Source organism: Nomascus leucogenys, chromosome 20 (genome assembly GCF_006542625.1).
Source record: "Nomascus leucogenys isolate Asia chromosome 20, Asia_NLE_v1, whole genome shotgun sequence".
NCBI lineage: Eukaryota > Metazoa > Chordata > Mammalia > Primates > Hylobatidae > Nomascus > Nomascus leucogenys.
The window spans coordinates 80,913,930-80,938,308 of record NC_044400.1 but is presented as its reverse complement, the minus strand read 5'-3'; the positions used below and the strand labels follow the sequence as shown (position 1 = coordinate 80,938,308).

At 45.0% G+C, this 24,379-nt stretch overlaps 1 protein-coding gene across 10 annotated transcripts in view; it reads left to right on the top strand.

The window, feature by feature from the left end:
- Positions 1 to 8,339: 8,339 nt before the first annotated feature.
- Positions 8,340 to 24,379, top strand: part of ADD1 (adducin 1) — an 83,657-nt gene continuing 67,617 nt past the window's right edge. For 5 of the 10 annotated variants that reach the window (XM_030801207.1, XM_030801203.1, XM_030801208.1 and 2 more), the window contains exon 1: positions 8,385 to 8,565. The gene's annotated coding sequence lies outside the window, so the exon portion shown is untranslated. Of the gene's footprint in view, positions 8,566 to 8,690; positions 8,957 to 24,379 lie in introns of those variants that run through there. The other 5 variants (XM_030801201.1, XM_030801206.1, XM_030801204.1 and 2 more) reach the window with 3 other exon arrangements.

Here is a 24,379-nt window from a genome sequence, read left to right as displayed (position 1 = left end):
TTTGTTTTTGAGATGTAGTCTCACCCCGTTGCCCAGGCTGGAATGCAGTGGCATGATACTCCGCTCACTGCCACCTCCGTGTCTCTGGTTCAAGCGATTTTCCTGCCTCAGCCTCCCGAGTAGTTGGGATTCCAGGCGCCTGCCACCACGCCTGGCTAATTTTTTGTATTTTTAGTAGAGACGGGGTTTCATCATGTTGGCCAGGCTGGTCTCGAACTGCTGACCTTAAGTGATCTGCCCACCTCAGCCTCCCAAAGTGCTGGGATTACAGACGTGAGCCACTGTGCCTGGCCACTTCCTGTAAAATTTTTAAATGGAGGATTGGGTGAGAGATGTGGTTTCCAGCCTGGTGCCTGGGGTGCTGAGCTAGTGAGTGGTGCACTCCAGGACACCTTTGCTTTATCTCATTTACACGGTCACCTGGAGCCGGCTTAAGTGGCTAAAGCATCCTGGGGCCCAGAGCCAGGTGATGGGTCCCTCTGGCCAACTGGACAGCTGAGGCCTGTGGTTACCCGAAGCCCAGCTGGGGCCCTGGTCCAGCCTCGCCTCCCAGACCCTGCATCTGCTAGCACAGCTGTCCACCTCTGTGTGAGCTGCTCCAGGCCGAGGGCCTCAGTTTCAAGAGTGTGTTGGGGTGGGGTAGGGGGCAGGCCATGGTCCTCCAGCATGAAGAAGGAGCCATGAGGGGTTCCCCACGACCTCCCGAGACTTGCCATAAATGTTCTAGTCCACATATAAGGGTAGGTTGGGATTACCATTTACTGAGCACATCTGTGAGGTGCCGAGCTGGGTACTTGACATCATTTGTTTGGAGAAGCAGCTGCTATTAGACCCATTTTACAGGTGAGAGAACCAAGTCTCACAGAGGCCTGGGTTCAAGTCCCACCTCTGCCACTAACTGGCATGTGACCCTATCTGTCCTTCAGTGCTCTGAGCCTAGACCCTGGCCCCTGCCTGGCTCCCTGCCAGGCTCCCTGCCACCCCTCACGGCCTTTGATGGTCATTGTGGGGGTCTCTGCCTGGCTCCCAGAGCTAGGGTTAGGGTTCTGGAGGTGCTTTCACTCAGCCAACGGGGCCACAGCATTGGGGAGTGAAACTGCCCTGCCTCACCCTGTGTTGCCCTCTGGGTCTGTGAGGGAGGCCTAGGCCCTGCCGTGGGGGCAGTCCTGCTTCCTCGTTTTATAAGTAGGGAAACTGAGGCTTTGAGAGGACTACTGACGTGCCTGCCTTCAAGATGAGTTGAGGTGGGCTCAGTTCTGGGGCTTGGGAAAAGGGCCCCAGTGGCTTCGGGAAGCACCCCGAGCCCAGGGTGAAACATGCTTCTTCTCTTCCTGTGGTTCCATCCGAAGGACTGTGGTGAGCACCGTGCCTTCCGTTAATAAAGATTTTTATTGTGAAAATATTTTTTTTCTTTTTTTTTGAGACAGAGTCTCACTCTGTTGCCCAGGCTAGAGTGCATTGGCGAGATCTCGGCTCACACTGCAAGTCTCCAGGGTTCAATTAGTTCTCCTGCCTCACCCTCCCGTGTAGCTGGGATTACAGGTGCCTGCCAAATTTTTGTATTTTTAGTGGAACCGGGGTTTCACCATGTTGGCCAGGCTAGTCTTGAACTCCCGACCTCAACTGATCCTCCCACCTTGGCCTCCCAAGTGCTGGGATTACAGGCGCGAGCCACTGCGCCCAGCCTTGAAAAGATGTTTTTAGAACCAGAAGAAGCCTCAGTTCCTACTGCTGCTTCTGAGCCACGCTGTGCGGAGCTCAGCTGCTGGCTGGGGCTCAGCGCAGCCCCAGGAAGGTGCTTCCTGCACCTCAGGATGGGCGAGGGTGGGTGTTGGGGGAGAGGGGGGCCTGGGACCTGCGGCTTAGTTCCCTGAGGCAGGCAGGGCTTACTGGGGCCATTTCATAGAAAGGCAGATTGAAGCTCAGCAGGGAAAAGGCTTTTGAGGGTGATCCAGGCGCTAGAGGGATGGCCTAGGACACCAGGGTCATACCAGGAACATGGGAGGGCCGTGCTCGTCTCTAGAGGAGGGGAATGGGGGAAGGGCCACAGTCTCTGTTTCTGTGACCCAGCAGCATCAAGCCCCTCGCTGGGCACCTCACACACACACCCTGCCCTATCTCTGCCTGCACACCCTGTTCCCTCCACCTAAATAGACTGCCTGCTGAGGGGGCAGCACCAGGAGGACGCCTGTCCTTGGGGAAGAGGGGGCAGTGACCCCGTGAAGATGCTTGACAGACAACCCCCCCACCTCAGAAATGTGTGTGAGTGGTGATCCCTTTTAAGCCATCTTCCAACCATTCTCACTGGAGGGAGATTTGATGGGTACAGAGCAGACCCCTACCCGTCTACCCTCCTTTGGACCCCTAGGAAACTTCGCAGGCATTCCAGGCTGCCGGACAGCTGCCCTGGCGTTGCCGTCTGCTTCATCCCTGGCCGCGCTCTGAGGGGCTCAGAGCTGAGGCAGAATCTCTTTTTCATTCATTTCCTGCAGAATAAAACAACATACGGAAAAGTGAATAAAACATAAATGCACAACCTAACACTGTTAGGAAGTGAACATCTGCAGCCTCTGTCAGGAAATAGTTTTGCCAGCACCCAAATGCCCTCCCCTCACAGTGTCACTTCCGGCCTCTCTGTTCTTGTTTTTCTAAAAAGTCTTCAACACCCAATTATGCAGCCATTGCAGTATTTTCCTGTTTCTGTGCTTTATCCTCTTGAATCGCACAGATGCAAGTTCTGGCAGCTGGCTTCTTTGGCTCATTATTATGTCTGTGAGATTTATTCATGTTGCTGTGTGTAGTATAGTTTGTGCATGTTCATTGCTAAAAACTTCCATTGTCTGGCTGTATCATAGTTCACAGATTCATTTTACTGTCAGTCAAGCTTGTCCAATGCATGCAGCCCAGGATGCCTTTGAATGTGGCTCAACACAGATTTGTAAACTTTCTTAAAATATTACAAAGATTTTTGTTTGCGGGTTTTTTTTTTTTTTAGCTCATCAGCTATAGTTAGTGGTAGTGTATTTTATGCATGACCCAAGACAGTTCTTCCAGTATGGTCCATGGAAGCCAAAAGATTGGACATGCCTGCTGTAGATGGACAGTTGGTTTGTTTCTAGTTTGGGGTAATTACACACAATGCTGCTAGCAACAATTTTGTCCATGTCTGATGCATGTGTGTTTTTTACAAATGGTGCACACATTTTTCTAGGGTTTGTACTCAGGAGTCTGACTTCTGGGTTCTAGGGTATGAAGATCTTTCTAAATATTGTTCTAGTTTACGTGCCCACCAGCAGTAAAACAGAATTCCCTTGCCTTCCCATCCTTGTCAGACATTTCACTTTTGCCAGTTTGGTGGTGTGTATAGTTATGGCCTTAATTTGCATTTAGCTAATTACTAAGGAGATTGAGCATATTTTTATGTTTTTATTAACCATTTTGATTTTATCTCCTGTGAAGTGTCTATCATCTTTTGCCCATTTTTTAATGTGTTGTCTTTTTCTTTTTCTTTTCTTCTTTTTTTTTTTGAGACAGGGTCTCACTCTGTCGCCCCAGTTGGAGTGCAGTGGTGTGATCTCAGCTCACTGCAGCCTTGAGTCAGGCTCGGGTGATTCTCTGACCTCAGCCTCCCAAGTAGCTGGGACCACAGGCCCACACCACCAAGCCCAGCTAATTTTTTGTATTTTTAAGTAGAGATGGGTTTCATCATGTTACCCAGGCTGCTCTCAAATTCCTGAGCTCAAGTGATCTGCTGGCATCAGCCTCCCAAAGTTGGGATTATAGGCGTGAGCTACCAGATTTTTTCTTATTAATCTAATAATTCTTTATATATTCTTGATATTATCCATAACGTGTATTGCAAATATCTTCTCTAACTCTGGCTTGACTCTTTATGGTGTCCTTTTTTGTTTTTCGGGGTTTTTTGAGACAAGGTCTTGCTCTGTCACCCAGGCTGGAGTGTTATGGCACAATCACAGCTTATTGCAGCCTCAATTCCTGGGCTTAAACAGTCCTCCCACCTCAGCCGAGTAGCCAGAACTACAGTCACACACTGCCACTTCCAGATAATTTTATTTTATTTTTAGAGATAGGATCTCACTATGCCCCAGCTGGTCTCAAACTCCTGGACTCCATGAGCCTCCCATCTTGACCTCCCAAAGTGCTGGAGTACAGGCATGAGCCACTGTGCCTGCCAGTTCTTATTTTTAATGCAGTTGAATTGATCAATGTTTTCATTTTGGTTAATGCTTTTTGTGACTTAAGAAATTCTTTCCAGGCTGGGTACAGTGGCTCACACCTGTAATGCCAGCACTTTGGGGGCAGAGGCAGGAAGATCACTTGAGCTCAGGAGTTTGAGACCAACCTGGGCAACATGGCGAAACACCATCTTTACAAAAAATACAAAAATTAGCTGGACATGGTGGTGCGTGCCTGTAGTCCCAGCTACTCGGGTGGCTGTGGTGAGAGGATTGCTTGAGCCCAGAAGGTCAAGGCTGCAGTGAGCTGTGATTGTGCCACTGCACTTCAGCCTGTGAGGACAGAGTGAGACCCTATCTCAAAAACAAACAAACAAACAAAAAACACTGAAATTATTTCCAATCCAAGGTCATGAAGATAGTCTCTTAGATTATATATTCTGAAATCCTTACAAATTTAAATTTCATATTTAGGCCTTTAATTCACCTAGATTTGTTTTTTGCATATGGTGTGAGGTAAGGATTCACTTTCATTTTCTTCTCTCTGTAGGGTTACACACCTATCATTGTTTATAATCTAACTTTCTGCGCCCATCTGCAATGCCATCTCTGTCATATGTCCACATATATGTAGATATGTTGTTGGATTCTTTCCTCTGTTCCGTTAGTCTGTCTGTTCTTGTGCTGATATCAAGCTGTCTTCATCATTATCAATTATGTATTGACATCTGATTAAGTAAGTCCTTTCCACCTTATTTTTCTTCTTTGAGAGTGTCTTGACTATTGTGGCTCTTTGTATTTTCATGTAAGGTTTTTCTCCCATGTAAGTTTTAAAATCAGCTTGTCAGTTCCAACAACAATGATGCACTTGATAGTTTGGGAATCTATTTTTTTTTTTTTTTTTGAGACGGAGTCTTGCTCTGTCGCCCAGGCTGGAGTGCAGTGGCGCAATCTCGGCTCACTGCAAGCTCCACCTCCCGGGTTCATGCCATTCTCCTCCTCAGCCTCTCCGAATAGCTGGGACTACAGGCGCCCGCCACCACGCCCGGCGAATTTTTTGTATTTTTAGTGGAGACGGGGTTTCACCGTGGTCTCGATCTCCTGACCTCGTGATCCGCCCGCCTTGGCCTCCCAAAGTGCTGGGATTACAAACGTGAGCCACCGCACCCGGCGGGGAATCTATTATAGCTATCAATCAGTTTTGGGAAAATTGACATCTTTACAATATTGAGTATTCTGATTCATGAACGTGGTCTACGTCTCTATCCATTTAGGTCTTCTTGAAGGTTTACCCACAGGATTTTATAATTTCGTCCATTGTGGTCTTGCTCATCTTAAGTTTGATTTGTAAATATTTTATGTTTCTTTTAGTCTATTGTAAATTGTGTATTTTTAATTTCATTGTTTTGTTTGTTAATAGCATATAAAACACACCTTGTCTTTTAACTGGAGCATTTTGTCCATTGTGTATTTAATGTAATTAAATCTACCATCTTATTTTATGCTACATATTGTCTCACTTGTGTTTGTGTTCTTTTCCTCCCTTTTCTCTCCTTTTCCCCTTCTTTGGGATTGAGCAACTTAACACAAATTTCATTACCCCCCTTCTCCTAGTTAGAAAGTTAAACACTCTCTATTCTTATTGAGGTCTAGAGTTAACTAATAAATACTTCTATCCTCCTCCTGGACAACATAAGGACCTCAGGTGACTTTCATTGGTCTCCCTCATTACTTGATATTATTGTTGTATATTTTAAAACTCTAAGACAGTATTTCTTTTTTTTTTTTTTTTTTTTTTTTTAAGGCAGAGTCTCTCTGTCACCCAGGCTGGAGTGCAGTGGTGCCATCTTGGCTCATTGCAACCTCCATCTCCTGGGTTCAAGCAATTCTTGTGCCTCAGCCTCCTGAGTAGCTGGAATTACAGGTGCCTGCCACCACGCCTAGCTAATTTCTTGTATTTTTAGTAAAGACAGTGTTTTGCCATGTTGTCTAGGCTGATCTCTTTAACTCCTGAGCTCAGGCAATCCTCCCACCTTGGCCTCGCAAATTGCTAGGGTTACAGGCAAGAGCCACCGTGCCTGGACCTTTTTTCTTTTTTTGTAGTTGGAAAAGGAAGGAATATTTTAATAGCTTTAAAATTGTTTTATTATGATAAAATTTTCATATTAAAAAGTTTATCATTTTAATTAAGTGTACAGTTCTGTGGCTTTGCGAATATTCATATTATTGTTCAGCCATCACCACCATCCATCTCCAGAACTTTTTCATCACCCCAAGTTTAAACTCTGTACCCATTAAACACTAAATCCCCATTCCTCCAGCCCTTTGCAACCACCATTCTACCTCCTGTCTCTCTGAATTTGACTACTCTAGGCACCTCATACAGTGGAATCATACATTTATCTTTTTGTGATTGGCTTATTTCACATAGCATGTCTTCAGTGTTCATCCATGTTGTAGCATGCGTCAGAATTTCCTTCCTTTTGGCCAGACATCGTGGTTTATGGGCTTATGCCTGTAATCCCAGCACTTTGGGAGGCTGAATTTGGATTTGGGAAGATTGCTTGAGCCTAGGAGTTTGAGACCAGCCCTGGCAACATAGTGAGATCCCGTCTCTACAAAAAATAACAAAAATTAGCCAGGCATGTTGGCACGTGCTGGTAGTCCCAGCTACTTGGGAGGCTGAGGCAGGAGGATCCCTTGAGCCTAGGAGGTCAAGGCTGCAGTGAGCCATGGTTGCAACACTGCACTCCAGCCTGGGCGACAGGGTGAGACCCTGTCTCCAAAAAAAAAAAAAAAAAAAAAAGCACAAAACCCCAAGAAATAGAATTTCCTTCTCTGCATAATGCTGCTATGAACATGGTACAAATAGCTGTTTTCATTTCTTTCGGGTATATATCCAGAAGTGGAATTGCTGGATTATGTGGTAATTACGTTTAATGTTTTGAGGAACCACTCTACGGTTTTCCACAGCAGCGACACCATTTTACATTCCCGTCAGCAATGCACGAAGGGTTCCAACTTCTCCGCATCTTTGCCAACACTTATTTTCTTTTTTTCCTCTTCTTCCTCCTTCTCCTCCCACCTTGAGACTTTTTTTCTTCTTCTCGTTTTTGTAGAGAACAGGGTCTCCTTATGTCGTCCAGTCAATTCTGCCAACTCCTGGGCTCAGGCTATCCTCCTGTCTCTGCCTCCCTAAGTGCTGGGATTTTAGGCTGAAGCCACTGCGCCCAACTCCCGGCTTCTTCAACTGCCATTCTAATGAATGTTAACTGGTATCCCACAGTAGTTTTGATTTGCGTTTCCCTAGTGATTAACTATGGGAAGCAGAAGTGAATGAGACAGAATTGTGATCTTGCCAGAAAAGTCATCTTGGAAAAGCCAACGTCCAACAGAAATGGTTAGAACAGGGGTCTGTGGGGCAATGTCACAGAGGCTCCTGCTGGGCAGGGAGGTGCGGATTCCACACTCTTCTGCCACTGCCCAGCTCTGGACCTCAGCTTTCTATCGGTGTCAAGAGGACAAGCAGCCGTGCCCATTTGTCTCGCTGGTTTTTTTGGGTGTCAGATGCGCCAGCAGGAGGGACAGTGTGCGGGAAGGTGCTGGTCTGAGGCTGGTCCTGCCAAAGCCCCGCAGGCTCACTCCCTGGTTGTGCGGAGGTGGCTGGTGCTCGCTCGTCCCCTCAACACCCGCAGGCCGGGCCCAGGTGCCAGGCAGTTGTCCTCTGTGGAGCCTTATCAGGGCCCACAAGCCCTGCTGCCCTGACCCCACCCGGGCCCCAAACGTCGGCCTGGGGACGGCACAAGGCGGGGCTACGCGGGGCCAGGGCCCGTCGGCCGGGGGAGTGCGCTGGGCGGGCGGCGGGGGGGCAGGATCCCCGGGCTCCGACAGCCCCTCCGGCGGAGGTCAATCACAATGAAACCGTGTCCAGCGAACCCGGCAGGGGCTCGCCGCAGCCGACCTGGTCATCGTGAAGCCATGACCTGGCACCCGAAGCTGCCGGCCAGGGTGCACTCCGCGCGGCACCCTGAGCCTCCGCAGGCCACGGGGTCGCCCCGAGGCGGGCCTGGCGAGTCCAATCGCCCTGCCCGCAGGGGACCCGCCCCTCATGGGTTCCACCAATCTCAGGGTACGTTGCTCGGAAGTGCTGCGCGGCTCGGCCTATGGGACGGCGCGTTGTTGGGCTGCAGCGCCGCAGGCCGCACCCAGGTTGGGCGGTGGGGGCGAACGGAGGGGCTGAGGGGCGGAGAGGCCGGGCGGGCCGCGGCTGCGGGCCAGGGGACGGGGGCGGAGCCGGAGCCGGAGCCGACGGGCGGTGGCCGCACTGGGACCCCAGAATCCCGCGCGCTGCCCACGATTAGCTTCTGAGGTGAGGCTCGCGAGCGGGGGCGGCGGGGGCGCGGTTCGGACTGAGGCGGCGGCGGGGGCGCGGGGAACTGGGCCGCAGTTGCAGCGGGCGGGGGCCGCGGGGCCTGCAGCGGCCCTGGCAGCGCGGGGGGCGGGGAGGCCGCTGCGGCGCCGAGGGCGTCTTGGAGGGGTCCCCGCGGGGCCGTCGGCCTGGGCAGAGCCAGGGAGCGAGGGCGCCGCAGATCTTTCATCGGGATAGGACCCCGGGGACTAGGCTTCTCCCGGGGCCGCTCGTTCCTGGCCGGCTGGTGGGCTGCAGGGGTAGGGGCGGAGGAGGAGGACCCTGGCTGGACGCTGGTCAGCATCCTGCTTGTGAGACCGGTTCCGCGGTCCGCAGCACTGGTGGCTCCAAGGTTTGTGTAGGGACGCATCTGGGTCCTGCCTGTCGGCTCTCGTATTTAAAAACGACGGCTTCTGCCAAAAGAGAAAAGCCGTATCTGCCGACGGACGCTCAAGAGATAATCCTGGAACTTTATCAGCGATGGGGCTGTTGGTCACCTTTGCCCTCCGTCTCTTTTCTTTTTTCTTAATCTTTTATTTTCGTTTTTTGGGAGATGTCAGAGGGCCTTTCCCTATTGCGATGACTTTTATCTTTGCTCTTGTAATGGCTCAAGATAGTTGGGAGGTAATTTGCATTCGCTTTATGCATACCCACCTTGAAAAACATATTTTGGTTTGCCTGAAACTGTTGTTGGTTTGAGCATAATTTATGCCTAGAAAGACAAAAAGCAATTGTCGTATCTCCAAAGACCAAAAACATAGCTGATAGCTGTATGCATTACTGGTAAGTTATAGAAAGATTTTTTGTGTGAAAAATTGACTGAGATCTTAATGGGGATAGGAAATAGAATGCTGATAGGTCGACTGTGTCTATGAGTAGAGGCGCCTAGTGAAAACAAGATTGGAGTGGATGAGTAGGAGTTCAGCAGGCACCAGAGAGAGGAGGGCATTTCAGGCAGAGGGTGTGAATTGTATGAAAGTGAGTTTGTAAACTTTGGAGTCTTGAATGGACAAAGGCCTGTGATGATACCTTTTTTTTTTTTTTTTTTTTTTTTTGAGATGGAGTCTCGCTCTGTCGCCAGGCTGGAGTATAGTGGCGTGATCTCGACTCACTGCAATCTCCACCTCCCACGTTCACGCCATTCTCCTGCCTCAGCCTCCCAAGTAGCTGGGACTACAGGTGCCCACCACCACGCCCGGCTAATTTTTGTATTTTTAGTAGAGACGGGATTTCACCATGTTGGCCAGGATGGTCTCAATCTCTTGATCTCGTGATCCGTCCGCCTCGGCCTCCCAAAGTGCTGGGATTACAGGCGTGAGCCACCGAGCCTGGCCTACGTTAAAATTTTAATATACTTTCATTTTGACAGTGGGGAAAACTAGAATAGTAAAGTTGTCTTTTAAGGAAGTGGATGATTTGGGCAGTCAAAACTGCTTTTCAGAGTTTCGATGTGGTTTACAATGGTATGGACACCTGGTATGATTTGTTAGTTTTCTACTTGTGGTGTCTTTAGGTTTTAAAGTTTCGGAGAGTCGCTGAGTGATGTGAGTCTAAACTCTAGCCAGTCCCCGAATTGTGAGATAGTTTTCCTTCTAAAATATACTTTGTACAAGCTGGTCATTTTTTCCCCTTAATTCTTTTGATGTGATTATCTGATACACTGAGAAGGTTTTGTTTGGTGTTCAGTTTTTTGTTACTGATTTTGTCATAAAAACTGTTTATTTACATGATTATTAGTTTTTAGTTCTTATAGTCTTTGAATTGAATAAGAAAAGTAAATACTGAAATGCTTTGAAAGATAACAAAATATTTATTTATTACTTGAAACTTAGATTGACTGCCCTTCCTTTCTTTCTTTCCATGTTTACCTCTTAACATATACACATATGTAGAGAGAATAGTATAAACCCCTTTTCTCATCCAGTTTCAACAGTCAATCTTGCTTCATCGTATCCCCACAGTCCTAAATATCATTTAACCGTTAAATAGTTCAGTATGTATATCTGAAAGACTTAAAAAAAAAGGTAAACATGAGTACCACTGTCACAGAAAATGAATAATTCCTTAATACTTTCAAATATGCAGCCAGTGTTAAAATTTTCAGAATTCTCATTTTTTTTTCTTAACAATTTCAATCTGGATCCACATGCTATCCACACAGTGTGACTCATTTTAATTGATAGTTTCCCCTCCATATTTAGTTTTCTCTTGTAATTTATTTATTGATGAAACCTGGTAGTTTGTCATGTGGAGTTAGGCACAATCTCAATTTTACTCTGTGGCGTAGTTTCACAGAATTTACTGAAAACTGGTGGTTAGATCTAAAGGTGTGATCAGATTTAGCTTTATTTTTGTCAAGCAAACTTCGTAGGTAAGTAGGCAGAAATGATTAGTAGTTTTTGTTCGCAGCCCTTGATTGTCAGTGCCTACATTCATTTCAGTAAGCATTGAATATATTGATATTTGAATTCTATAACTTCTTTTATTAAATCGAATATTTTTGTAAAGAGAATTTTTCATGCCTCCACTATTTGGTTGTCTTCAGGTATCTCTTACAGAAAAGGGAGGATAAATACTTAATTCTTCTACATTATTTACTAGGTTTCACATAATGAATTGGTTCGCTAACATCCTTCAAAAGTAACCAATGAAGCTGGGCATGCTAGGGTGGGCCTGTAATCTTAGCTGCTCCTGAGGCTAAGATGGTACAAACCTGTGAGCCTGGGAGGTCGAGGCTGCAGTGAGCCATGATCACTTCACTGCACTACTCTGTCTCTTTAAAAAAAAAAAAAAAAAAAAACTGAGCACGGTGGCTCACGCCTGTAATCCCAGCACTTTGGGAGGCTGAGGCGGGCGGATCACGAGGTCAGGAGATCGAGACCATCCTGGCTAACATGGTGAAACCCCGTCTCTATTAAAAATGCCAACAATTAGCTGGGTGTGGTGGCGGATGCCTGTAGTCCCAGCTACTCGGGAGGCTGAGGCAGGAGAATGGTGTGAACCCGGGAGGTGGAGCTTGCAGTGAGTGGAGATCGCTCCATTGCACTCTAGCCTGGGCGACACGGAGTCTCGCTCCGTCTCAAAAAAACAAAAACGAAAACAAAAACAAAACAAAAAACAACCTGGGTGTGGTCGTTCACAATCCCGGCACTTTGGGAGGCTGAGGCAGGTGGATCGCCTGAGGTCAGGAGTTTGAGACCAGCCTGGCCAACATAGTGAAACCCCGTCTCTACTGAAAATACAAAAAATTAGCTGGGCATGGTGGTGCATGCCTGTAATCCCTACTACTAGGGAGGCTGAGGCAGGAGAATCGGTGGAACCCAGGAGGCAGAGGTTGCGGTGCCATTGCACTCCATTCTGGGCAACAAGAGCGAAACTCCGTCTCAAAAAAAAAAAAAAAAAAAAAAAAGAAGTAAGACTAGGATTCTACTCAACCTTCTCAATTTTATATACCTGTATCTACTTTTCTTCTAAGCCAAACATTTTGGTTCTACTTGCTCACTGTTTCAACCCACACCGTACACATTTCAGTCTCAGAACAAGATGAACACGTGAACCTCGAAAATTTGAGACAGGTCTCAGTTAATTTAGAAAGTTTATTTTGCCAAGGTTGAGAATGTGTGCCTGTGACACAGCTTCCAGAAGTCCTGATGACATGTGACCAAGGTCGTCGGGCACGGCTTGGTTTTATACATTTTAAGGAGACATGAGACATCAATTAATATATGCAAGAAGTACATTGGTTCAGTCCAGAAAGGCGGGGACAACTTGAAGCAGGGAGGGAGCTTCCGGGTCACAAGTAAGTGAGATACAAATGGTTGCGTTCTTTTGAGTTTCTGATAAGCCTTTCCAAAGGAGGCAACCAGATATGCATCTATCTCAGTGAGCAGAGGGATGACTTTGAATAGAGTGGGAGGCAAGACTGGGCGTGATGGCTCACACCTGTAATCCCAGCACTTTGGGAGGCCAAGGCAGGTGGATCACCTGAGATCAGGAGTTCTAGACCAGCCTGGCCAGCGTGATGAAACCCTGTCTGTACTAAAAATACAAAAATTAGTCAGGCTTGGTGGTGGATGCCTGTAATCCCAGCTACTCAAGAGGCTGAGGTGGGAGAATCACTTGAACCCAGGAGGCGGAGGTTACAGTGAGCTGAGATCGTGCCTTTGCATTCCAGCCTGGGACAGAGTGAGACTCCGTCTCAAATAAATAAATAAATAAATAAATAAATAGGAATCTTAGCATAGCATAATATTAAACTTTAACAGAGTTGTTTAATTGTTAGTGCTTATTCTGCCCTTTCTACATTGAGGAACCTTGAGTTTAAAGGAATGAGGGGAAGCACATTTAATACAGATTGCCTTTTGAGCTTAGTATTTCTAGAAGTATCTTTTTAAACAGTTGTTATAATGTGTAACACTGTTTTTGATAACTGTTAGCTTAAACATGTTGAGTATATATTTATTTAATTTATTTATTTTTTTTTTGAGACAGAGTCTTGCTTTGTCACCTAGGCTGGAATACAGAGATGTGATCATAGTTTGCTGCAACCTTGAACTCCTGGGCTTAAGCCATTCTCCCACCTCTGACTCCGAAGTAACTAAGACTGTATAGGTTCATGCCAACGGGCTTGGCTAATTTTTTTTTTTTTTTGAGATAGGATCTTGCTGTGTTGCTCAGGCTGGTCTTGAATTCCTGGTCTCAAGTGATCCTCCTGCCTCAGCCTCTGAATATGCCAGGATAACAGGCATGAGTCACTGCACCTGACCTGTTTCCAGGTTTTTACTGTTATAAGCAGTGCTCCAATTAATATTACATCTCCATATTGGGCACTTACGAGGTACATCTATAAATACATTCTCAGAAATGAAATTGCTATGTCAAAGAATAATTGCACTTTTCATTTGCATAGACATTTCCAAATTACCCTCCTGGCCCCATTTAATAGTCTTACATTTCCATCTTTGGGCACCTATGAAGTATATCTATAGATACATTCTCAGAAGTGAGATTGCCATGTCAAAGAGTAATTGCACTTTTACTTTCCGTAGATGCTTCCAGATTATCCTCCTAAGAAGTTACATCAGTTTATACTCCTACCAACTGTGTATTTTCTCCACATAATGAACTATGGACACTAAAGTAACAATAGTCCCTATCTTACATGGTTATTGTGAGGATTAAATGAAGTAAATGCCAAAAGGTACCTACTAAGCTGTCAGCAAATGACTTATATTATTAATATAATTATTATTTTTTTCTGAACTTTATTACCAGAAATATTATAACCCTAGACAGTGCTTTATGAGGTTGGGAAAGAGGGTTCATACATTTGACCTGAGCAATATATGCCTCCAAAATACTGTTATCTGTATCAGAACAGATGAGCTCTGCATCTAGGCCTTGGGCCCAGGGCGTCTGGCATCTGGGGCTGATGTTAGGGGACAGAGCCCACAGGTATATCTCAAATTTTGCTGGAAAGGGCATGCCTCAGGAATGGGGCGCAGTAGATGTAACTATATATGTGCCTCTGCAGCCTGGAATAGCAGCTTTGGCTGTTTGCATGGGGAGGAGAAAGTCATCATTTGGGAGGGACCTTTGGAATATCCCATCCCAAACACTTCTCTCCTTCTCTTACTCTGAAGGGCTTAATTTAAATTTGCTTTGTGGATTAACTTATTGAGAATGATTTAGGAAGTTCCTTACCTAAAAAATGTTCTCCGTCATCTGCACACTGTCGCTTGAAATTTATTTCAGAGGAGAGAGAGCCATAACCATAGGCAGTAGTATTATGAAAGGAGCACTGGCTCTTCACTATGGGTTTACTATGGTTTGCTGAGGGTAGTTGAGTGGGTGAGAAAGTCACTTAGCTGCCCCAAGCCTCAGTTTTCTCCATTGGAAAATTAAGTAGCCATGTAATACATGAAAGAGAGAATGTTGTGAAAACACTTTGAGAATGCAAAGGCCGAGTGAAAACGTATGTCCGTACAAAAGCTTGTGTGTGAATGTTCAGAGCAGCATTATGTTTAACAGACAAAAAGTGAAACACCCCAGATGTCCATCAGCTGATGAGTGGATCAACAAAATGTGGTGTGTTCATATGATGGAATAGTATTTGGCAATAAAAAGGATTGAAGCACTCATAGCTGGTACAACATGGATGAACTCTGAAAACATGCTAAGTGAAAGAAGCCAGACACAAGAGACCACGTGCTTCATGATTTTACTTATGTGAAATGTCTCCAATAGGCAAATCTTTTTGTTTTGTTTTGTTTTTTGTGAGACTGAATCTCACTGTCTTGCCCAGGTTGGAGTGCAGTGGCATGATCTTGGCTCACTGCAACCTCCACCTCCCAAGTTCAAGCGATTCTCCTGCCTCAGCCTCCTGAGTAGCTGGGAACAGGTGTGTGCCACCACGCCTGGCTAATTTTTTTTTTTTTTTTTTCTGAGATGGTGTCTCACTCTGTCGCCCAGGCTAGAGTGCAGTGGCATGATCTCGGCTCACTGCAAGCTCTGCCTCCCAGGTTCACACCATTCTCCTGCCTCAGCCTCCTGAGTAGCTGGGACTACAGGCGCCTGCCACCATGCCTGGCTAATTTTTTGTATTTTTAGTAGAGATGGGGTTTCACCGTGTTAGCCAGGATGGTCTCGATCTCCTGACCTCATGATCCGCCCGCCTCAGCCTCCCAAAGTGCTGGGATTACAGGTGTGAGCCACCGCGCCTGGCCATGCCCGGCTAATTTTTGTATTTTTAGTAGAGGTGGGGTTTCACCACGTTGCCCAGGCTGGTCTTGAACTCCTGACCTCAAGTGACCCACCCGCCTCGGCCTCCCAAAGTGCTGGGATTACAGGTGTGAGCCACTGTACCTGACCCCCAGTAGGCAAATCTATACAGGAAGAAAGTAGATTTGGGGTTGACTGGGGCTCCAGCCGGAGAGAGTGGAGTGGGAATGAGGAATGACTGCTAATGTGTATAGGGTTTCTTTTGGGTGTTGAAAATGTTATAACGTTAGATTGTGATGATTAGTTACACAACTCTGAATACACTAAAACTCTGTGTACTTCATTTAGAGACAAGAGTCTTGCTCTACTGTTCAGGTTGGGGAACAGTGGTATAATCATAGCTGACTGTAACCTGGAACTCCTGGGCTCAAGTAATCCTCCCCACCTCAGCCTCCGGAATAGCTAGGACTACTGGTGCATACCACCACAGCTGGCTAATTTTTAAAAATATTGCCACTCAAAATGTGTGGCCCTGGATCAAAATGGTGAAATTCTCTGAACTAATTTTTCTCATCTGCAGAAATAGGAGTAATAATAATAACAGTCATATATCTAACTGGAGGTGTGAGGCTGTGGTAAGCAAACTTACAATGCTTACAGTATGTGAGGATTCTGTCAGTGTGCTTTCTTTCCTTCTTTTCCAGAACATACAGGATGGAGGAGCAGGCCTTAAGAGGGAAAGACACAGAAGATGCAATAGAGAGCCCTGTAGCTCTTTTTTGTCTCTCTGTCTCTCCCTCTCTCTCAAAATAAAGCCTGTGTAGAGGTATTTTTTTTTGTCTGATACAGCTGCATGTGTTTGCAGTTTGGTAGGAACTTTGTGGTTAAACCATGCTTTCTAAGATTTTCTTAAAAGGCCAACCTTGTTGCCAGATGATACCATTAATCAAGTTATTGTCACATAGGGCTTCAGGCAGGAAAGAAGGTTAGGAATGGTCTTTAGTCTCATAGAATGAACTCCCTTTTGGTCTGAGTGTCTACTTCAGTAGGAAGGGATGTGATGTTAATTGACCAGTCTTTAGGGGAAATAGATGACCCCCACCATCCAGATACTCAGTTTTTGTTCTTTTCTTTCTTTCTTTTTTTTTTTTTTTAAGACAGAGTTTCGCTCTTGTTGCCCAGGCTGGAGCGCAATGGCTCGATCTCGGCTCACTGCAACCTCCGCCTCCCATGTTCAAGCAATTCTCCTACCTCAGCCTCCCGAGTAGCTGAGATTACAGGCATGCACCACTACGCCCGGCTAATTTTTGTATTTTTAGTCGAGATGGGGTTTCCCCGTGTTCAGGCTGGTCTCGAACTCCTGACCTCAGGTGATACGCCCGCCTCAGCCTCCCAAAGTGCTGGGATTACAGGCATGAGCCACTGCGCCCGGCCTCTTTTCTTTCTTCTTTAATTTTTTTTATTTTTATTTTTTTTTTTGAGAGAGAGTCTCGCTCTTTCGCCCAGGCTGGAGTACAGTGGTGTGATCTTGGCTCACTGCAACCTCCGCCTCCCGGGTTCAAGTGATTCTTGTGCCCCAGCCTCCTGGGTAGCTGGGACTACAGGTGCACCCCACCACACCTGGCTGATTTTTATGTTTTTTTGTTTTTTTTTTTTTGAGACGGAGTCTCGCTCTATCGCCCAGGCTGGAGTGCAGTGGCACGATCTTGGCTCACTGCAAGCTCCGCCTCCCGGGTTCACGCCATTCTCCTGCCTCAGCCTCTCTGAGTAGCTGGGACTACAGGCGCCCGTCACCATGCCTGGCTAATTTTTTTGTATTTTTAGAAGAGACGAGGTTTCACCGTGGTCTCGATCTCCTGACCTCGTGATCTGCCCGCCTCGGCCTCCCAAAGTGCTGGGATTACAAGCGTGAGCCACTGCGCCCAGCTTTTGTGTTTTTTTTTTGTAGAGATGGGGTTTCGCAGATACTGCATTTCAGTTTTTTTCTGAGCAACGTCTCCAGGGACTGAAGCACACATGCTTTGACAACAGAATCACCAGCAATGTCACTGACCTAGGGTGTCTGCAGCATTCAGTGTCTTCTATTTTCTGTACTAGGTGTTTGATTGTTAAGCAGGAAATACCTTTCTTTTTTTGGAGACAGAGTCTTGCTCTGTCACCCAGGCTGAAGTGCAGTGGTGTGATCGTGGCTCTCACTGCAGCCTTGACCTCGTGGGCCCAAGCAGTCCTCCCACCCAGCTTCCTGAGCAGCTGGGCCTACAGATCCACTCCACCACACCCAGCTAACTAAAAAAATTTTTTTTTTTTTTTGTAGAGACAAAGCCTTGCTATGTTGCCCAGGCAGGCCTGAAGGTGCTTTTAAATTCAGATAAGCAAGGACATTTGCAGCTGTGGAAATAGCTGTAATCTAACCATCAGAGTTGTTTTAAGGATACCAATTACATATAGTGTTTAAAGCATAATGAATGTACAGGTTGCTAGATTGGGGTTTACTCTGTTCTTTTTGTAACTTTTTAGAAGTTTGTTACTTACATTTTTTTTTTTTTTTTTTTTTTGAGACAGGTTCTCACTGTGTTGCCCAGGCTGGAGTGCAGGGACACGATCTTGGCTCCCTGCAACCTCTGTCTCTCGGGCTCAAGCAGTTCTCCCACCTCAGCCTCCCCAGTACCTGGGATTATAGGCACCCACCACACCCAGCTAATTTTTGTAATTTTAGTAGAGATAAGGGTTTCACCATGTCGGCCAGGCTGGTCTCAAACATCTGACCTCAGGTGATCTGCCCACCTCAGCCTCCCAAAGTGCTGGTATTACAGGTGTAAGCCACCGGCGTCTTTTTCTAATATAAGTGTTTAAGGCTATATAGCTCTCTAGAAGCATCTCTTCAGTGAAGCCAGTAGTTTCCAACTGTAATATTTTTGTTACTAAGTGATGTATATTTAAATTTTCATTATGATTTCTTTTTTGGCCCATAAATTATTTTAAAATGTACCTTTGAATTTCTAAATATATGGTTTTAAGAAACTCTTCTGTTATTATGTTGTTTTTTTTTTTCTTTGAGACTGAGTTTTGCTCTTGTCGCCCAGGCTGGAATGCAATGGTGCAATCTCGGCCCACTGCAACCTTCGCCTCACAGGTTCAAGCAATTCTCCTGCCTCAGCCTCCCAAGTAGCTGGGATTACAGGTGCCCACCACCACGCCTGGCAGGTTTTTGTATTTTTAGTAGAGACGGGGTTTCACCACGTTGGCCAGAGTGGTCTTGAACTCCTGACCTCAGGTGATCCACCTGCCTTGGCCTCTCAAAGTGCTGGGATTACAGGCGTGAGTCACCGCACCTGGCCATTATTATATTTTAATTGCATTGCACCCAGAGAAACGGCTTGTGTGCTGCTGATTTCCTGGAATTTGTTGCGATTTTCTTTATTGCCAGATATGACATGAATGTTTATAAACATTCTTTGTATTCTAAAGAATATGGGCTGGGTGCAGTGGCTCACGCCTGTAATCCCAGCACTTTGGGAGGCTGAGGTGGGCAGATCACCTGAGATCAGGAGTTTGAGACCAGCTTGGCCAACATGGTGAAACCCCATCTGTACTAAAAATACAAAAAAATTAGCCCAGCGTGGTGGCACACGCCTGTAATACCAGCTACTCGGGAGGCTGAGGCAGGAGCATTGCTTGAACCCAGGAGGTGGAGGCTGCAGTGAGCCAAGATCGTGCCACTGCATTCCAGCCTGGGCGACAGAATGAGACTCCATCTTAAAAAAGCAAGCAAGCAAGAAAGAATATGTATTTAATTTGTGTGAGAAAGCAGGGAGGCGCAGGGTTCTGTATATCTCTAATGATCTAACTTGTTGCTTGCATTGTTCATATTTCCTATTTACTGTTACTGATTTGAGCAATGTGGTAGATTATTATGGTAATCTCATTATGATAGATTTGTCAGTTTCTCTGTGAGTTCTAGCAATTTTTGGTTCATATATGTTGACAGTATTTTATTAGGTGTGTGTAACCTTATACTTTGCATCTTCCTGTTGAATTGTACTTGGGTTTATGGCCTTTTCCATTCTGAATAAATGCTTTTGTTTTCTTGGTCTTCATTGTCTGATATTAATATAGTTACTCCAGCTTTGTTTTGGTTGGTGCTTGCCTGGTATTTGTACTTTGGTCCATTTATTTTCAGACTGTGTTCTATTTCATGGGTATATGAGTTTTTTGTGGCTCCTGTAACAAGTTACCACGTACGTGGTGCTTTAAAACAACAGAAATTATTCTCTCATAGTTCTGGAGGCTGGAAGTTTGAAAACACTATCACTGGACCAAAATCAAGGTGTCGCTAGGGCTGTGCATTCTTCCTCTGGAGGTCGTATGGGAGAATCTGTTCCTCGCCTCTTCCAGCTTCTCATGGCTGCCACGTTCCTTGGCTGTGGCTGCATCACTGCAGTCTTTGTGACCCAGGTCGGATTGCTTTCTTGTCTTCTGTGTGGTTAAATCTCCCCCACCTTGATTTTATAAGGATACTGGTGATTACATTGAGGGCCCACCCAGGTAATCCAGGATAATCTCACAATCCCGAAATACTTAATTATATCTGTAGTCTTTGCCATATAAAGTAATATTTACAGGTTCCAGGCATTATTCGGACCTGTTAACTTGGGGACCATTACTCAGCTTACTAAAAGAGTGTCTCTTATAAGTTACCTGTAATTTCTGTCTTTTAACTGGCGTAATTTAGTACATTTATATTATCATGATTCTGATAAATTTGTACTTTCTTTATCATCTTAGGTTTTGTGTTCTGTTTGTCTTTTCTCCCCATGCTTGCCTTTTTAAACAACTGGGAGTTGTTTGTTTTTCTTTATATTCTTCCATCTTTTGGTTTGGAAATGACATACTCTTAATATTCTTTTAGTGATTGCCCTGGAAATTTTGCTATGCATATTTAATGAAGTCTAAAACTAATATTCTGTTGCCATCCTAGATACAGCAAAGGCATGAAAGTTCTTTAATTCCAGTTATTCAAATCTCAAGTTACATGCTGCTGTTGTTCAGTGTTTCAGTTCAGACTTTTTTTTTAGAGAGACACCATCTTGCTCTGACACTCAGACTGGAGTGCACAAGTTTTTTTCTTTTCTTTTTTTTGAGACAGGTTGTCACTCTGTCGCCCAGGCTGGAGTGCAGTGGTGCGATCACAGCTTGCTGCAGCCTTGACCTCCTGGGCTCTAGTGATCCTCCCACCTCAGCCCCCAAGTAGCTGGGACTACAGGCACATGCCACCATGCCCAGCTAATTTTTGTATTTTTTTGTTGAAACAGGGTTTTGCCATGTTGTGTAGGCTAGTCTCGAACTCCGGGACTCAAGAGATCTGCCTTCCTCAGTCTCCCAGAGTGTTAGGATTATAGGCGTGAGCCACCATTGGGCATGGTGGTCTGTGCCTGTAGTCCCAGCTACTCGGAAATTATTTCACACAAGTTCTTTTTTAAAAAAAAAAAAAAAAAAAAAAAAATAGAGACGAGTCTCACTATTATGTTGCCCAGGCTGGTCTTGAATTCCTAGGCTCAAGTATCCTCCCACCTCAGCCCTCCAAAGTGCTGGGATTATTACAGGCATGAGCCACCACTCCCAACCTTCACCTAAGTTCTTAAAAGATAATTTTGCTTGACATAGAAATCCAGATTGACAGTTATTTCTTTTCAGCATTTTGGAGTTATCCTACTGCTCTCTACTTTTGTTGTTTCTGTTGGCAGGTTTGGCAGTAGTCAGTTTGTTATTCTCTTGTAGGTGATCTGTCTTTTTTTCTTCTGGCTTCTGTTAGAATTTTCTTTTCTTTATTTTGGCCTTGGCTGTTCTGCATATTCATTACAATGTGTGTAAGGTATGGATTTATCTTTATTTATTTTGCTTGGTTTTTGTAGATTCATGTGACTTTCAGCTCTGGGAAGTTGTCAGCCATTTTCTCTTGGAATATTTACTCTTCTCTATTTATTCTGCATGTAACTCAAGTAAATGGTTATTAGAGTTTTTTTTTTTTTTTTTCCTGAGATGGGGTCTTGCTCTGTTGCCCAGGCTGAAGTGCCGTGGCATGAACTCTGCTTACTGCAACCTCCACGTCCTGGGTTCAAGTGATTCTCTCGTCTCAGCCTCCAAGTAGCTGGGACTACAGGCGTGCACCACCACATCTGGCTAATTTTTGTATTTTTAATAGAGACGGGGTTTCATCATGTCAGCCAGGCTGGTCTCAAACTCCTGACTTCAGGTGATCTGCCCACTTCAGCCTCCCAAAGTGCTGGAATTACAGTTGTGAGCCACCACACCCAGCCAACTTTCTTATTCTGTTATTTTTTATTTTTTTTGAGATGGAGTCTCACTTTGTCACCCAGGCTGGAGTGCAGTGGCAGGATCTCAGCTCACTGCAACCTCCACCTCCCGGGTTCAAGCAGTTCTCCTGCCTCAGCCTCCTGAGTAGCTGGGACTACAGGCGCATGCCACCACACCGGCTAATTTTTTGTATTTTTAGTAGAGACAGGCTTTCACCGTGTTAGCCAGGCTGGTCTCAAACTCCTGACCTCATGATCCACCTGTCTTGGCCTCCCAAAGTGCTGAGATTATAGATGTGAGCCACCACACCTGGCCAGGGTAATTTTTTCAAAGCTGTGTTTTAATTCACAAATTCCTCTTTGTATCTAAGCTGTTATTCATTTTTTGACCTAAAAATTCAATTTTAAATTTTTTTTATTCTAAAAATTAGCAGGCATGGTGGTGCTCCTGTAGTCTCAGAGTCCCAGCTACTCAAGAGGCTGAAGTTAGAGGATCGCTTGAGCCCAGGAGTTTGAGACCAGTGTGGTCAAATCGAAACCCCATCTCTACATAAAATACAAAAATTGGCCGGACATGATGGGGTGCACTTATGGTCCCAGCTACTCAGGAGGCTGAGGTGGGAGGATCGCTTGAGCCCAGGAGGCAGAGGTTGCAGTGAGCTGAGATTGTGCCACTGCACTCCAGCGTGGGTGACAGAGTGAGACCCTGTCTCAAAAAGAAAATCTGAGTGGTAGGGATTTTCAAGTATTTGCCTTAGTTGAGGTCTCCAAATGGAAATAGCGATTGAGCACTAGTTTAAAACGTGTGAAAGGTGTATTCAGTGTGAGGTTGGTTCCAAAGTGCACAGTTTGACAGCCCAGGGAGCGAGTGAGGTGTGTTGTTGTGTTTTCCATGATACAAGGGAACTGACTCCAGTATGGCCAGCATACGAGACTTTGGTAAAATCATTGCTTTGTTCTGGAACTTGATTTTAGCATCTGTAAAATGACTTCTAAAGTTCCTTCTGGGGCAGAAAATACATGCTTCTAAGGTTCTGTCTCATTGCTTTTTTTATTATAGTAATTTAATAAGCATTTATTTAAGATCTACTGCATTCGGAGCATTGTGTTAGGAATATTGGAAGTAAAGCATTGTAATAGCTCTTGCCTTCAGTAAGCTTGCAGTCTGGCAGTTGGATTAAAAAAATGACCATAACGAAGCAGTGATAACAGCCTCTAAGAGGGAACTCTACTGTGTGGTGGAGATATGTGTCCCCCTGCAAATACCAAGAAAGACAGTTAATTAGTGTCCATTACAGAATGTTCTTCTGGTGTCCTTTTTAAAGAGATTCAGTCAGTCTTTAAAGATGATGCTATTGCTGCTACTGCTAATAATAATAGTGATAGCTACCGCTTACTGTTTACTATGTACCTTTTGCTAAACACTTGACATAAGTTAACTCGTTTAATCTTAAACCAAGGAAGTAGATAATGATTCTCATTTTACAGATGAAGAAACTGAAATAGAGAGAGATGAAGAAATGTGCCTAAGGTTACGCAGTTTAGTGAACTGGGATCAGAACCCGGGTTGTCTGGCCTTAGAGTATAAACCATAGATAGGAATTGGGCACATTTATTAATCAGCATTGCAAGGCTAATGGAATTTTGATAAACACCCAAACCAGATTCTTTTCTGCACCAGTGATACCAGACAGATTTTGGAAATATAAACAGGATAGGGTGCATTAAAGTTCACTCACATTGTTCAGTTAAACGGATGGTTGGCTTATCTTTAGTTGCTTCACTCAGAGTCATTTTCACAACCACACCCAAGGCCAGGCAGTGGCTCACGCCTGTGTTTCTAGCAGTTTGGGAAGCTGAAGTCAGAGGATCACTTGAAGCCAGGAGTTTGAGAGCAGCCTTGGCCACGTAGTTTGAGACCATGGCTCAACAAACAATAATAAACATACTTACTATTATGGGACATCTATATGCCAGACATTGTGCTACACATTCTACATTTATTATTTCTAATTGCCCCAACAACCTGGGAACATATCACCGAGTGTATTTTATTACAAATGTGGAAACTGAAGTACAGAAGACAATAAGCCTGTGAAGTGATCGTAGGGCGTTGCTGGTACAAAGTCAAAGCCTGCATCATTGGGCCCTGCGCCTCTTTGTCCGTGGGGAGAAGGGATTGTTGATGATGTGATAGCTGGAAAACATATCATTTATCAAAATAAATCCCAAGTGGATTAAAAAGAAATGTTTAAAATTATAGAGGCACTGTGGAGAAAAAGCAAAATAAAATGTTTATCAGAAATAACTCCTTAACATTTTCTTGGAACATTTTATTAGATGTGTGCCTGGGAAGGAATGATAACTTTCTTTTTAAAACCAGAAGAAATCACAAAGGAAAAGGTTTATGGACCTAAATATGCAAAATGTTAAAATATTTTCTTATTGAAAAATAAAATTATAGAATATAATAGTCTGAGAATGACAAATATGATAAAAGGGTCAATACCTGTACTATTTTTTTTCAGATGTGTAGAAATAAATACATCAAGATCTCAACAGATACGTGTACAAAGGACATAATAGGCCATGGGAAATTTTAAATGTAAATAAGCATATAAAAAAATTCATGCTCACATACTGAGAGAAATGCCAAATAAAGTAGACATTTCTACACTCCAGCCTTGGCAACAGTGAGACCCTGTCTCAAAAAAGCAAAAACAAAGCAGACATTTCCCATC